Source organism: Cololabis saira, chromosome 11, assembly GCF_033807715.1.
Source record: "Cololabis saira isolate AMF1-May2022 chromosome 11, fColSai1.1, whole genome shotgun sequence".
Lineage (NCBI taxonomy): Eukaryota > Metazoa > Chordata > Actinopteri > Beloniformes > Belonidae > Cololabis > Cololabis saira.
The window spans coordinates 1-14,002 of NC_084597.1; the positions used below are offsets into that span (position 1 = coordinate 1).

Below are 14,002 nucleotides of genomic sequence, written 5' to 3' on the forward strand. Positions count from 1 at the left end.
AGCAAGATGGATACTGCAGGTCAAATCAAAGTCCAAAGAAATTCATGATTACAGCTGACAAAGTTATTGCACCAATCCAAAGAATTGGTGCAATAACTTTGAGATACCCAATGCTGCAACAGGAGTTTACCACCTTTCCGCTGGCTCTCCGCCGCCTCAGCGCGACGGGATGAAGCCGCGCGATTCTCGGCTGGTTCACCAGATATAGCCAATAACACGTTTTTTATACTTTCTTACAAACCTATTTCATTGTGTTCCAAATGCTCTAAAACGGGCTATAAACCACTTTCTGGAAGAACCTTTTCGGACGTGTAATTAGTAATTTCTTCCGGTCGCAGCCCACCAAACTCCCATGTCTGAAGATGCCATGTGGCACTCGCTCACGGTTTGAGATACGAGTCCGAGACCACCATGAGACAGTTTAGAATATTCTGGAGGGTAGAACGGCGTGGTTCAGCCCGAGTTTTGACCGCTAAATCGCTCGGGTCGGGACTTCCAGCCGAGGACCGGTGATCGACGAAAAAGTGTCCCGAAACGGTGCGCCTTTCTCGGACTCTGTCGGCTGGAAGTCCCGGTCCTCGGCCCGGTTCTCATGAATTTTAGAGGACCTCCAGCGGGGTCTCTGGGACCCCAAAGATGCTCTTCCACGGTTGTTTCACCTCTCCAGCTCCTTCCAGGGCTGAGAAACCAGCCATCGGCCTGTGTCAGGCAGTTAATGTTTCTTTTTTTCCTGCAAAGTTGGACATTTTACGTGAAAGGAGAATGACTGGCTCTTGGTGAGTTGTGGAACTGCCACAAAAATTAATTTCTGCATGAGACCCAATGCGAGAAAGAGATGGTCGGCCTTCCTGTCCTGTCCACCAAAAAGGACTGCAGTGGTTTTCCAAGTCCAAATAATGTTATTGCAAAGTCAAACATGTTTCCGCCCAGTTTCGAACTGGGGACCTTTCGCGTGTGAGGCGAACGTGATAACCACTACACTACGGAAACTGACATGCTTTGAAATTGGCGGGCATAATGAAAAAAATACTATAAAAAATCTCTGATATAATTCTTGACAGCAAGATGGATACTGCAGGTCAAATCAAAGTCCAAAGAAATTCATGATTACAGCTGACAAAGTTATTGCACCAATCCAAAGGAATGGTGCAATAACTTTGAGATACCCAATGCTGCAACAGGAGTTTACCACCTTTCCGCTGGCTCTCCGCCGCCTCAGCGCGACGGGATGAAGCTGCGCGATTCTCGGCTGGTTCACCAGATATAGCCAATAACACGTTTTTTATACTTTCTTACAAACCTATTTCATTGTGTTCCAAATGCTCTAAAACGGGCTATAAACCACTTTCTGGAAGAACCTTTTCGGACGTGTAATTAGTAATTTCTTCCGGTCGCAGCCCACCAAACTCCCATGTCTGAAGATGCCATGTGGCACTCGCTCACGGTTTGAGATACGAGTCCGAGACCACCATGAGACAGTTTAGAATATTCTGGAGGGTAGAACGGCGTGGTTCAGCCCGAGTTTTGACCGCTAAATCGCTCGGGTCGGGACTTCCAGCCGAGGACCGGTGATCGACGAAAAAGTGTCCCGAAACGGTGCGCCTTTCTCGGACTCTGTCGGCTGGAAGTCCCGGTCCTCGGCCCGGTTCTCATGAATTTTAGAGGACCTCCAGCGGGGTCTCTGGGACCCCAAAGACGCTCTTCCACGGTTGTTTCACCTCTCCAGCTCCTTCCAGGGCTGAGAAACCAGCCATCAGCCTGTGTCAGGCAGTTAATGTTTCTTTTTTTCCTGCAAAGTTGGACATTTTACGTGAAAGGAGAATGACTGGCTCTTGGTGAGTTGTGGAACTGCCACAAAAATTAATTTCTGCATGAGACCCAATGCGAGAAAGAGATGGTCGGCCTTCCTGTCCTGTCCACCAAGAAGGACTGCAGTGGTTTTCCAAGTCCAAATAATGTTATTGCAAAGTCAAACATGTTTCCGCCCAGTTTCGAACTGGGGACCTTTCGCGTGTGAGGCGAACGTGATAACCACTACACTACGGAAACTGACATGCTTTGAAATTGGCGGGCATAATGAAAAAAATACTATAAAAAATCTCTGATATAATTCTTGACAGCAAGATGGATACTGCAGGTCAAATCAAAGTCCAAAGAAATTCATGATTACAGCTGACAAAGTTATTGCACCAATCCAAAGGAATGGTGCAATAACTTTGAGATACCCAATGCTGCAACAGGAGTTTACCACCTTTCCGCTGGCTCTCCGCCGCCTCAGCGCGACGGGATGAAGCCGCGCGATTCTCGGCTGGTTCACCAGATATAGCCAATAACACGTTTTTTATTCTTTCTTACAAACCTATTTCATTGTGTTCCAAATGCTCTAAAACGGGCTATAAACCACTTTCTGGAAGAACCTTTTCGGACGTGTAATTAGTAATTTCTTCCGGTCGCAGCCCACCAAACTCCCATGTCTGAAGATGCCATGTGGCACTCGCTCACGGTTTGAGATACGAGTCCGAGACCACCATGAGACAGTTTAGAATATTCTGGAGGGTAGAACGGCGTGGTTCAGCCCGAGTTTTGACCGCTAAATCGCTCGGGTCGGGACTTCCAGCCGAGGACCGGTGATCGACGAAAAAGTGTCCCGACACGGTGCGCCTTTCTCGGACTCTGTCGGCTGGAAGTCCCGGTCCTCGGCCCGGTTCTCATGAATTTTAGAGGACCTCCAGCGGGGTCTCTGGGACCCCAAAGACGCTCTTCCACGGTTGTTTCACCTCTCCAGCTCCTTCCAGGGCTGAGAAACCAGCCATCGGCCTGTGTCAGGCAGTTAATGTTTCTTTTTTTCCTGCAAAGTTGGACATTTTACGTGAAAGGAGAATGACTGGCTCTTGGTGAGTTGTGGAACTGCCACAAAAATTAATTTCTGCATGAGACCCAATGCGAGAAAGAGATGGTCGGCCTTCCTGTCCTGTCCACCAAAAAGGACTGCAGTGGTTTTCCAAGTCCAAATAATGTTATTGCAAAGTCAAACATGTTTCCGCCCAGTTTCGAACTGGGGACCTTTCGCGTGTGAGGCGAACGTGATAACCACTACACTACGGAAACTGACATGCTTTGAAATTGGCGGGCATAATGAAAAAAATACTATAAAAAATCTCTGATATAATTCTTGACAGCAAGATGGATACTGCAGGTCAAATCAAAGTCCAAAGAAATTCATGATTACAGCTGACAAAGTTATTGCACCAATCCAAAGGAATGGTGCAATAACTTTGAGATACCCAATGCTGCAACAGGAGTTTACCACCTTTCCGCTGGCTCTCCGCCGCCTCAGCGCGACGGGATGAAGCTGCGCGATTCTCGGCTGGTTCACCAGATATAGCCAATAACACGTTTTTTATACTTTCTTACAAACCTATTTCATTGTGTTCCAAATGCTCTAAAACGGGCTATAAACCACTTTCTGGAAGAACCTTTTCGGACGTGTAATTAGTAATTTCTTCCGGTCGCAGCCCACCAAACTCCCATGTCTGAAGATGCCATGTGGCACTCGCTCACGGTTTGAGATACGAGTCCGAGACCACCATGAGACAGTTTAGAATATTCTGGAGGGTAGAACGGCGTGGTTCAGCCCGAGTTTTGACCGCTAAATCGCTCGGGTCGGGACTTCCAGCCGAGGACCGGTGATCGACGAAAAAGTGTCCCGAAACGGTGCGCCTTTCTCGGACTCTGTCGGCTGGAAGTCCCGGTCCTCGGCCCGGTTCTCATGAATTTTAGAGGACCTCCAGCGGGGTCTCTGGGACCCCAAAGACGCTCTTCCACGGTTGTTTCACCTCTCCAGCTCCTTCCAGGGCTGAGAAACCAGCCATCAGCCTGTGTCAGGCAGTTAATGTTTCTTTTTTTCCTGCAAAGTTGGACATTTTACGTGAAAGGAGAATGACTGGCTCTTGGTGAGTTGTGGAACTGCCACAAAAATTAATTTCTGCATGAGACCCAATGCGAGAAAGAGATGGTCGGCCTTCCTGTCCTGTCCACCAAGAAGGACTGCAGTGGTTTTCCAAGTCCAAATAATGTTATTGCAAAGTCAAACATGTTTCCGCCCAGTTTCGAACTGGGGACCTTTCGCGTGTGAGGCGAACGTGATAACCACTACACTACGGAAACTGACATGCTTTGAAATTGGCGGGCATAATGAAAAAAATACTATAAAAAATCTCTGATATAATTCTTGACAGCAAGATGGATACTGCAGGTCAAATCAAAGTCCAAAGAAATTCATGATTACAGCTGACAAAGTTATTGCACCAATCCAAAGGAATGGTGCAATAACTTTGAGATACCCAATGCTGCAACAGGAGTTTACCACCTTTCCGCTGGCTCTCCGCCGCCTCAGCGCGACGGGATGAAGCCGCGCGATTCTCGGCTGGTTCACCAGATATAGCCAATAACACGTTTTTTATTCTTTCTTACAAACCTATTTCATTGTGTTCCAAATGCTCTAAAACGGGCTATAAACCACTTTCTGGAAGAACCTTTTCGGACGTGTAATTAGTAATTTCTTCCGGTCGCAGCCCACCAAACTCCCATGTCTGAAGATGCCATGTGGCACTCGCTCACGGTTTGAGATACGAGTCCGAGACCACCATGAGACAGTTTAGAATATTCTGGAGGGTAGAACGGCGTGGTTCAGCCCGAGTTTTGACCGCTAAATCGCTCGGGTCGGGACTTCCAGCCGAGGACCGGTGATCGACGAAAAAGTGTCCCGACACGGTGCGCCTTTCTCGGACTCTGTCGGCTGGAAGTCCCGGTCCTCGGCCCGGTTCTCATGAATTTTAGAGGACCTCCAGCGGGGTCTCTGGGACCCCAAAGACGCTCTTCCACGGTTGTTTCACCTCTCCAGCTCCTTCCAGGGCTGAGAAACCAGCCATCGGCCTGTGTCAGGCAGTTAATGTTTCTTTTTTTCCTGCAAAGTTGGACATTTTACGTGAAAGGAGAATGACTGGCTCTTGGTGAGTTGTGGAACTGCCACAAAAATTAATTTCTGCATGAGACCCAATGCGAGAAAGAGATGGTCGGCCTTCCTGTCCTGTCCACCAAGAAGGACTGCAGTGGTTTTCCAAGTCCAAATAATGTTATTGCAAAGTCAAACATGTTTCCGCCCAGTTTCGAACTGGGGACCTTTCGCGTGTGAGGCGAACGTGATAACCACTACACTACGGAAACTGACATGCTTTGAAATTGGCGGGCATAATGAAAAAAATACTATAAAAAATCTCTGATATAATTCTTGACAGCAAGATGGATACTGCAGGTCAAATCAAAGTCCAAAGAAATTCATGATTACAGCTGACAAAGTTATTGCACCAATCCAAAGGAATGGTGCAATAACTTTGAGATACCCAATGCTGCAACAGGAGTTTACCACCTTTCCGCTGGCTCTCCGCCGCCTCAGCGCGACGGGATGAAGCCGCGCGATTCTCGGCTGGTTCACCAGATATAGCCAATAACACGTTTTTTATACTTTCTTACAAACCTATTTCATTGTGTTCCAAATGCTCTAAAACGGGCTATAAACCACTTTCTGGAAGAACCTTTTCGGACGTGTAATTAGTAATTTCTTCCGGTCGCAGCCCACCAAACTCCCATGTCTGAAGATGCCATGTGGCACTCGCTCACGGTTTGAGATACGAGTCCGAGACCACCATGAGACAGTTTAGAATATTCTGGAGGGTAGAACGGCGTGGTTCATCCCGAGTTTTGACCGCTAAATCGCTCGGGTCGGGACTTCCAGCCGAGGACCGGTGATCGACGAAAAAGTGTCCCGAAACGGTGCGCCTTTCTCGGACTCTGTCGGCTGGAAGTCCCGGTCCTCGGCCCGGTTCTCATGAATTTTAGAGGACCTCCAGCGGGGTCTCTGGGACCCCAAAGACGCTCTTCCACGGTTGTTTCACCTCTCCAGCTCCTTCCAGGGCTGAGAAACCAGCCATCAGCCTGTGTCAGGCAGTTAATGTTTCTTTTTTTCCTGCAAAGTTGGACATTTTACGTGAAAAGAGAATGACTGGCTCTTGGTGAGTTGTGGAACTGCCACAAAAATTCATTTCTGCATGAGACCCAATGCGAGAAAGAGATGGTCGGCCTTCCTGTCCACCAAGAAGGACTGCAGTGGTTTTCCAAGTCCAAATAATGTTATTGCAAAGTCAAACATGTTTCCGCCCAGTTTCGAACTGGGGACCTTTCGCGTGTGAGGCGAACGTGATAACCACTACACTACGGAAACTGACATGCTTTGAAATTGGCGGGCATAATGAAAAAAATACTATAAAAAATCTCTGATATAATTCTTGACAGCAAGTTGGATACTGCAGGTCAAATCAAAGTCCAAAGAAATTCATGATTACAGCTGACAAAGTTATTGCACCAATCCAAAGGAATGGTGCAATAACTTTGAGATACCCAATGCTGCAACAGGAGTTTACCACCTTTCCGCTGGCTCTCCGCCGCCTCAGCGCGACGGGATGAAGCCGCGCGATTCTCGGCTGGTTCACCAGATATAGCCAATAACACGTTTTTTATACTTTCTTACAAACCTATTTCATTGTGTTCCAAATGCTCTAAAACGGGCTATAAACCACTTTCTGGAAGAACCTTTTCGGACGTGTAATTAGTAATTTCTTCCGGTCGCAGCCCACCAAACTCCCATGTCTGAAGATGCCATGTGGCACTCGCTCACGGTTTGAGATACGAGTCCGAGACCACCATGAGACAGTTTAGAATATTCTGGAGGGTAGAACGGCGTGGTTCAGCCCGAGTTTTGACCGCTAAATCGCTCGGGTCGGGACTTCCAGCCGAGGACCGGTGATCGACGAAAAAGTGTCCCGAAACGGTGCGCCTTTCTCGGACTCTGTCGGCTGGAAGTCCCGGTCCTCGGCCCGGTTCTCATGAATTTTAGAGGACCTCCAGCGGGGTCTCTGGGACCCCAAAGACGCTCTTCCACAGTTGTTTCACCTCTCCAGCTCCTTCCAGGGCTGAGAAACCAGCCATCAGCCTGTGTCAGGCAGTTAATGTTTCTTTTTTTCCTGCAAAGTTGGACATTTTACGTGAAAGGAGAATGACTGGCTCTTGGTGAGTTGTGGAACTGCCACAAAAATTAATTTCTGCATGAGACCCAATGCGAGAAAGAGATGGTCGGCCTTCCTGTCCTGTCCACCAAGAAGGACTGCAGTGGTTTTCCAAGTCCAAATAATGTTATTGCAAAGTCAAACATGTTTCCGCCCAGTTTCGAACTGGGGACCTTTCGCGTGTGAGGCGAACGTGATAACCACTACACTACGGAAACTGACATGCTTTGAAATTGGCGGGCATAATGAAAAAAATACTATAAAAAATCTCTGATATAATTCTTGACAGCAAGATGGATACTGCAGGTCAAATCAAAGTCCAAAGAAATTCATGTTTACAGCTGACAAAGTTATTGCACCAATCCAAAGGAATGGTGCAATAACTTTGAGATACCCAATGCTGCAACAGGAGTTTACCACCTTTCCGCTGGCTCTCCGCCGCCTCAGCGCGACGGGATGAAGCCGCGCGATTCTCGGCTGGTTCACCAGATATAGCCAATAACACGTTTTTTATTCTTTCTTACAAACCTATTTCATTGTGTTCCAAATGCTCTAAAACGGGCTATAAACCATTTTCTGGAAGAACCTTTTCGGACGTGTAATTAGTAATTTCTTCCGGTCGCAGCCCACCAAACTCCCATGTCTGAAGATGCCATGTGGCACTCGCTCACGGTTTGAGATACGAGTCCGAGACCACCATGAGACAGTTTAGAATATTCTGGAGGGTAGAACGGCGTGGTTCAGCCCGAGTTTTGACCGCTAAATCGCTCGGGTCGGGACTTCCAGCCGAGGACCGGTGATCGACGAAAAAGTGTCCCGACACGGTGCGCCTTTCTCGGACTCTGTCGGCTGGAAGTCCCGGTCCTCGGCCCGGTTCTCATGAATTTTAGAGGACCTCCAGCGGGGTCTCTGGGACCCCAAAGACGCTCTTCCACGGTTGTTTCACCTCTCCAGCTCCTTCCAGGGCTGAGAAACCAGCCATCGGCCTGTGTCAGGCAGTTAATGTTTCTTTTTTTCCTGCAAAGTTGGACATTTTACGTGAAAGGAGAATGACTGGCTCTTGGTGAGTTGTGGAACTGCCACAAAAATTCATTTCTGCATGAGACCCAATGCGAGAAAGAGATGGTCGGCCTTCCTGTCCTGTCCACCAAGAAGGACTGCAGTGGTTTTCCAAGTCCAAATAATGTTATTGCAAAGTCAAACATGTTTCCGCCCAGTTTCGAACTGGGGACCTTTCGCGTGTGAGGCGAACGTGATAACCACTACACTACGGAATCTGACATGCTTTGTAATTGGCGGGCATAATGAAAAAAATACTATAAAAAATATCTGATATAATTCTTGACAGCAAGATGGATACTGCAGGTCAAATCAAAGTCCAAAGAAATTCATGATTACAGCTGACAAAGTTATTGCACCAATCCAAAGGAATGGTGCAATAACTTTGAGATACCCAATGCTGCATCAGGAGTTTACCACCTTTCCGCTGGCTCTCCGCCGCCTCAGCGCGACGGGATGAAGCCGCGCGATTCTCGGCTGGTTCACCAGATATAGCCAATAACACGTTTTTTATACTTTCTTACAAACCTATTTCATTGTGTTCCAAATGCTCTAAAACGGGCTATAAACCACTTTCTGGAAGAACCTTTTCGGACGTGTAATTAGTAATTTCTTCCGGTCGCAGCCCACCAAACTCCCATGTCTGAAGATGCCATGTGGCACTCGCTCACGGTTTGAGATACGAGTCCGAGACCACCATGAGACAGTTTAGAATATTCTGGAGGGTAGAACGGCGTGGTTCATCCCGAGTTTTGACCGCTAAATCGCTCGGGTCGGGACTTCCAGCCGAGGACCGGTGATCGACGAAAAAGTGTCCCGAAACGGTGCGCCTTTCTCGGACTCTGTCGGCTGGAAGTCCCGGTCCTCGGCCCGGTTCTCATGAATTTTAGAGGACCTCCAGCGGGGTCTCTGGGACCCCAAAGACGCTCTTCCACGGTTGTTTCACCTCTCCAGCTCCTTCCAGGGCTGAGAAACCAGCCATCAGCCTGTGTCAGGCAGTTAATGTTTCTTTTTTTCCTGCAAAGTTGGACATTTTACGTGAAAGGAGAATGACTGGCTCTTGGTGAGTTGTGGAACTGCCACAAAAATTCATTTCTGCATGAGACCCAATGCGAGAAAGAGATGGTCGGCCTTCCTGTCCACCAAGAAGGACTGCAGTGGTTTTCCAAGTCCAAATAATGTTATTGCAAAGTCAAACATGTTTCCGCCCAGTTTCGAACTGGGGACCTTTCGCGTGTGAGGCGAACGTGATAACCACTACACTACGGAAACTGACATGCTTTGAAATTGGCGGGCATAATGAAAAAAATACTATAAAAAATCTCTGATATAATTCTTGACAGCAAGATGGATACTGCAGGTCAAATCAAAGTCCAAAGAAATTCATGATTACAGCTGACAAAGTTATTGCACCAATCCAAAGGAATGGTGCAATAACTTTGAGATACCCAATGCTGCAACAGGAGTTTACCACCTTTCCGCTGGCTCTCCGCCGCCTCAGCGCGACGGGATGAAGCCGCGCGATTCTCGGCTGGTTCACCAGATATAGCCAATAACACGTTTTTTATACTTTCTTACAAACCTATTTCATTGTGTTCCAAATGCTCTAAAACGGGCTATAAACCACTTTCTGGAAGAACCTTTTCGGACGTGTAATTAGTAATTTCTTCCGGTCGCAGCCCACCAAACTCCCATGTCTGAATATGCCATGTGGCACTCGCTCATGGTTTGAGATACGAGTCCGAGACCACCATGAGACAGTTTAGAATATTCTGGAGGGTAGAACGGCGTGGTTCAGCCCGAGTTTTGACCGCTAAATCGCTCGGGTCGGGACTTCCAGCCGAGGACCGGTGATCGACGAAAAAGTGTCCCGAAACGGTGCGCCTTTCTCGGACTCTGTCGGCTGGAAGTCCCGGTCCTCGGCCCGGTTCTCATGAATTTTAGAGGACCTCCAGCGGGGTCTCTGGGACCCCAAAGACGCTCTTCCACAGTTGTTTCACCTCTCCAGCTCCTTCCAGGGCTGAGAAACCAGCCATCAGCCTGTGTCAGGCAGTTAATGTTTCTTTTTTTCCTGCAAAGTTGGACATTTTACGTGAAAGGAGAATGACTGGCTCTTGGTGAGTTGTGGAACTGCCACAAAAATTAATTTCTGCATGAGACCCAATGCGAGAAAGAGATGGTCGGCCTTCCTGTCCTGTCCACCAAGAAGGACTGCAGTGGTTTTCCAAGTCCAAATAATGTTATTGCAAAGTCAAACATGTTTCCGCCCAGTTTCGAACTGGGGACCTTTCGCGTGTGAGGCGAACGTGATAACCACTACACTACGGAAACTGACATGCTTTGAAATTGGCGGGCATAATGAAAAAAATACTATAAAAAATCTCTGATATAATTCTTGACAGCAAGATGGATACTGCAGGTCAAATCAAAGTCCAAAGAAATTCATGATTACAGCTGACAAAGTTATTGCACCAATCCAAAGGAATGGTGCAATAACTTTGAGATACCCAATGCTGCAACAGGAGTTTACCACCTTTCCGCTGGCTCTCCGCCGCCTCAGCGCGACGGGATGAAGCCGCGCGATTCTCGGCTGGTTCACCAGATATAGCCAATAACACGTTTTTTATACTTTCTTACAAACCTATTTCATTGTGTTCCAAATGCTCTAAAACGGGCTATAAACCACTTTCTGGAAGAACCTTTTCGGACGTGTAATTAGTAATTTCTTCCGGTCGCAGCCCACCAAACTCCCATGTCTGAAGATGCCATGTGGCACTCGCTCACGGTTTGAGATACGAGTCCGAGACCACCATGAGACAGTTTAGAATATTCTGGAGGGTAGAACGGCGTGGTTCATCCCGAGTTTTGACCGCTAAATCGCTCGGGTCGGGACTTCCAGCCGAGGACCGGTGATCGACGAAAAAGTGTCCCGAAACGGTGCGCCTTTCTCGGACTCTGTCGGCTGGAAGTCCCGGTCCTCGGCCCGGTTCTCATGAATTTTAGAGGACCTCCAGCGGGGTCTCTGGGACCCCAAAGACGCTCTTCCACGGTTGTTTCACCTCTCCAGCTCCTTCCAGGGCTGAGAAACCAGCCATCAGCCTGTGTCAGGCAGTTAATGTTTCTTTTTTTCCTGCAAAGTTGGACATTTTACGTGAAAAGAGAATGACTGGCTCTTGGTGAGTTGTGGAACTGCCACAAAAATTCATTTCTGCATGAGACCCAATGCGAGAAAGAGATGGTCGGCCTTCCTGTCCACCAAGAAGGACTGCAGTGGTTTTCCAAGTCCAAATAATGTTATTGCAAAGTCAAACATGTTTCCGCCCAGTTTCGAACTGGGGACCTTTCGCGTGTGAGGCGAACGTGATAACCACTACACTACGGAAACTGACATGCTTTGAAATTGGCGGGCATAATGAAAAAAATACTATAAAAAATCTCTGATATAATTCTTGACAGCAAGTTGGATACTGCAGGTCAAATCAAAGTCCAAAGAAATTCATGATTACAGCTGACAAAGTTATTGCACCAATCCAAAGGAATGGTGCAATAACTTTGAGATACCCAATGCTGCAACAGGAGTTTACCACCTTTCCGCTGGCTCTCCGCCGCCTCAGCGCGACGGGATGAAGCCGCGCGATTCTCGGCTGGTTCACCAGATATAGCCAATAACACGTTTTTTATACTTTCTTACAAACCTATTTCATTGTGTTCCAAATGCTCTAAAACGGGCTATAAACCACTTTCTGGAAGAACCTTTTCGGACGTGTAATTAGTAATTTCTTCCGGTCGCAGCCCACCAAACTCCCATGTCTGAAGATGCCATGTGGCACTCGCTCACGGTTTGAGATACGAGTCCGAGACCACCATGAGACAGTTTAGAATATTCTGGAGGGTAGAACGGCGTGGTTCAGCCCGAGTTTTGACCGCTAAATCGCTCGGGTCGGGACTTCCAGCCGAGGACCGGTGATCGACGAAAAAGTGTCCCGAAACGGTGCGCCTTTCTCGGACTCTGTCGGCTGGAAGTCCCGGTCCTCGGCCCGGTTCTCATGAATTTTAGAGGACCTCCAGCGGGGTCTCTGGGACCCCAAAGACGCTCTTCCACAGTTGTTTCACCTCTCCAGCTCCTTCCAGGGCTGAGAAACCAGCCATCAGCCTGTGTCAGGCAGTTAATGTTTCTTTTTTTCCTGCAAAGTTGGACATTTTACGTGAAAGGAGAATGACTGGCTCTTGGTGAGTTGTGGAACTGCCACAAAAATTAATTTCTGCATGAGACCCAATGCGAGAAAGAGATGGTCGGCCTTCCTGTCCTGTCCACCAAGAAGGACTGCAGTGGTTTTCCAAGTCCAAATAATGTTATTGCAAAGTCAAACATGTTTCCGCCCAGTTTCGAACTGGGGACCTTTCGCGTGTGAGGCGAACGTGATAACCACTACACTACGGAAACTGACATGCTTTGAAATTGGCGGGCATAATGAAAAAAATACTATAAAAAATCTCTGATATAATTCTTGACAGCAAGATGGATACTGCAGGTCAAATCAAAGTCCAAAGAAATTCATGTTTACAGCTGACAAAGTTATTGCACCAATCCAAAGGAATGGTGCAATAACTTTGAGATACCCAATGCTGCAACAGGAGTTTACCACCTTTCCGCTGGCTCTCCGCCGCCTCAGCGCGACGGGATGAAGCCGCGCGATTCTCGGCTGGTTCACCAGATATAGCCAATAACACGTTTTTTATTCTTTCTTACAAACCTATTTCATTGTGTTCCAAATGCTCTAAAACGGGCTATAAACCATTTTCTGGAAGAACCTTTTCGGACGTGTAATTAGTAATTTCTTCCGGTCGCAGCCCACCAAACTCCCATGTCTGAAGATGCCATGTGGCACTCGCTCACGGTTTGAGATACGAGTCCGAGACCACCATGAGACAGTTTAGAATATTCTGGAGGGTAGAACGGCGTGGTTCAGCCCGAGTTTTGACCGCTAAATCGCTCGGGTCGGGACTTCCAGCCGAGGACCGGTGATCGACGAAAAAGTGTCCCGACACGGTGCGCCTTTCTCGGACTCTGTCGGCTGGAAGTCCCGGTCCTCGGCCCGGTTCTCATGAATTTTAGAGGACCTCCAGCGGGGTCTCTGGGACCCCAAAGACGCTCTTCCACGGTTGTTTCACCTCTCCAGCTCCTTCCAGGGCTGAGAAACCAGCCATCGGCCTGTGTCAGGCAGTTAATGTTTCTTTTTTTCCTGCAAAGTTGGACATTTTACGTGAAAGGAGAATGACTGGCTCTTGGTGAGTTGTGGAACTGCCACAAAAATTCATTTCTGCATGAGACCCAATGCGAGAAAGAGATGGTCGGCCTTCCTGTCCTGTCCACCAAGAAGGACTGCAGTGGTTTTCCAAGTCCAAATAATGTTATTGCAAAGTCAAACATGTTTCCGCCCAGTTTCGAACTGGGGACCTTTCGCGTGTGAGGCGAACGTGATAACCACTACACTACGGAATCTGACATGCTTTGTAATTGGCGGGCATAATGAAAAAAATACTATAAAAAATATCTGATATAATTCTTGACAGCAAGATGGATACTGCAGGTCAAATCAAAGTCCAAAGAAATTCATGATTACAGCTGACAAAGTTATTGCACCAATCCAAAGGAATGGTGCAATAACTTTGAGATACCCAATGCTGCATCAGGAGTTTACCACCTTTCCGCTGGCTCTCCGCCGCCTCAGCGCGACGGGATGAAGCCGCGCGATTCTCGGCTGGTTCACCAGATATAGCCAATAACACGTTTTTTATACTTTCTTACAAACCTATTTCAT

General features: G+C 47.8%; 13 non-coding genes across 13 annotated transcripts; all 13 read right to left on the bottom strand.

Moving 5' to 3' along the window:
* Nucleotides 1–917: 917 nt before the first annotated feature.
* trnav-cac (transfer RNA valine (anticodon CAC)) lies at nt 918–990 on the bottom strand. The gene has a single exon. It is a non-coding gene; the product is annotated as a tRNA-Val (tRNA).
* Nucleotides 991–1,976: 986 nt separating this feature from the next.
* Nucleotides 1,977–2,049, bottom strand: trnav-cac (transfer RNA valine (anticodon CAC)). The gene has a single exon. It is a non-coding gene; the product is annotated as a tRNA-Val (tRNA).
* Nucleotides 2,050–3,035: 986 nt separating this feature from the next.
* On the bottom strand, nt 3,036–3,108 carry trnav-cac (transfer RNA valine (anticodon CAC)). Its single transcript has one exon. It is a non-coding gene; the product is annotated as a tRNA-Val (tRNA).
* A 986-nt stretch (nt 3,109–4,094) lies between these two features.
* On the bottom strand, nt 4,095–4,167 carry trnav-cac (transfer RNA valine (anticodon CAC)). The gene has a single exon. It is a non-coding gene; the product is annotated as a tRNA-Val (tRNA).
* Nucleotides 4,168–5,153: 986 nt separating this feature from the next.
* Nucleotides 5,154–5,226, bottom strand: trnav-cac (transfer RNA valine (anticodon CAC)). Its single transcript has one exon. It is a non-coding gene; the product is annotated as a tRNA-Val (tRNA).
* A 981-nt stretch (nt 5,227–6,207) lies between these two features.
* On the bottom strand, nt 6,208–6,280 carry trnav-cac (transfer RNA valine (anticodon CAC)). The gene has a single exon. It is a non-coding gene; the product is annotated as a tRNA-Val (tRNA).
* A 986-nt stretch (nt 6,281–7,266) lies between these two features.
* On the bottom strand, nt 7,267–7,339 carry trnav-cac (transfer RNA valine (anticodon CAC)). The gene has a single exon. It is a non-coding gene; the product is annotated as a tRNA-Val (tRNA).
* Nucleotides 7,340–8,325: 986 nt separating this feature from the next.
* On the bottom strand, nt 8,326–8,398 carry trnav-cac (transfer RNA valine (anticodon CAC)). Its single transcript has one exon. It is a non-coding gene; the product is annotated as a tRNA-Val (tRNA).
* Nucleotides 8,399–9,379: 981 nt separating this feature from the next.
* Nucleotides 9,380–9,452, bottom strand: trnav-cac (transfer RNA valine (anticodon CAC)). Its single transcript has one exon. It is a non-coding gene; the product is annotated as a tRNA-Val (tRNA).
* Nucleotides 9,453–10,438: 986 nt separating this feature from the next.
* On the bottom strand, nt 10,439–10,511 carry trnav-cac (transfer RNA valine (anticodon CAC)). The gene has a single exon. It is a non-coding gene; the product is annotated as a tRNA-Val (tRNA).
* A 981-nt stretch (nt 10,512–11,492) lies between these two features.
* trnav-cac (transfer RNA valine (anticodon CAC)) lies at nt 11,493–11,565 on the bottom strand. Its single transcript has one exon. It is a non-coding gene; the product is annotated as a tRNA-Val (tRNA).
* A 986-nt stretch (nt 11,566–12,551) lies between these two features.
* trnav-cac (transfer RNA valine (anticodon CAC)) lies at nt 12,552–12,624 on the bottom strand. Its single transcript has one exon. It is a non-coding gene; the product is annotated as a tRNA-Val (tRNA).
* A 986-nt stretch (nt 12,625–13,610) lies between these two features.
* trnav-cac (transfer RNA valine (anticodon CAC)) lies at nt 13,611–13,683 on the bottom strand. The gene has a single exon. It is a non-coding gene; the product is annotated as a tRNA-Val (tRNA).
* Between the last annotated feature and the right edge of the window lie 319 nt (nt 13,684–14,002).